Source organism: Mastomys coucha, chromosome X (genome assembly GCF_008632895.1).
Source record: "Mastomys coucha isolate ucsf_1 chromosome X, UCSF_Mcou_1, whole genome shotgun sequence".
Taxonomy (NCBI): domain Eukaryota; kingdom Metazoa; phylum Chordata; class Mammalia; order Rodentia; family Muridae; genus Mastomys; species Mastomys coucha.
Genome location: NC_045030.1, coordinates 95,593,859 through 95,594,807, shown reverse-complemented (window position 1 = coordinate 95,594,807; position 949 = coordinate 95,593,859). Strand labels below are relative to the sequence as shown.

At 38.9% G+C, this 949-nt stretch overlaps 1 pseudogene; it reads right to left on the bottom strand.

Moving 5' to 3' along the window:
• Nucleotides 1-372, bottom strand: part of LOC116093657 — an 825-nt pseudogene extending 453 nt beyond the window's left edge.
• Nucleotides 373-949: the final 577 nt, after the last annotated feature.

Sequence of the window (949 nt, the reverse complement as noted above, 5' to 3'; positions counted from 1 at the left end):
CCACAGAGATGCCGATGGTGCGAGCCATTTTCTTGTGGATACCAGCCACCCTGAGTTCCTCCAGGCTGGAGCCCATGCCAGCCCGGACTTTGACATGGTTCCTAACTGTAGGGCAATCACCTCACAATGGGCCTGATGGGACCAGATGCAGGACAAGGGGCAATGCGGGGCGCTTTCGCCTGCCGAGCCTTGGGTCTGTGGATCTTGCGTGCCCGCTGCTTGAACCAAGTGTCCACTTGCCACTGCCAATCCTTGTGGAAGTGGGGCTTCAGGATCATGCCATTCAGGCTGGGTGCCATGGCTGCCTCCTGTATAGGAGAATGGCTGAGCGGAAAGGTTCTTTTTAATTTTTTAATGTAGGTATATATCACTATAAATTTCCCTAGTGGAACTACTTTCAGTGTGTTGCAAAAGCTTCCTTGTGCTGTGTTTTCATTATCATTTAGTTCCCAGAGAAACTCTAGCTTTCTTCTTTGAGTCATTCATTATTCCATGAGGAGTTGTTTGATCTTCTAAAGTTTGTGTATTTACTAGGGATTTATTTACTGTCAATTTTAAATTTTGTTGCATTGTAGTCATATAGAATACATGAAGTTATTTTAGTCTTTTTAAATTTTCAAGGAAATATTTGTTTTGTGTCCTAGGATGTCTATTTTACAGAAGTTTCTGTGTCCTACTAAGTAGAATGTGTGTTCTTTGGTTTTTAGATGGAATGTTCAGTAGACATGTTAAATCTATTGAATGTATGAGGTCATTTAATTCTGTTGGTTTTGTTTGTTTGTTTAATTTTCATCCAAATGAACTGCCTACTGGAGAAAGTAAGGTATTGAAATCAATTACTATTATAGGTGGATGTAATCTTTTCAAATACCTATTTTTTTAAACTTTTATTGCATTATGATGAGAAAAGTTACATGATTTGAATTTATCTGAATTTGTTAACATTTAA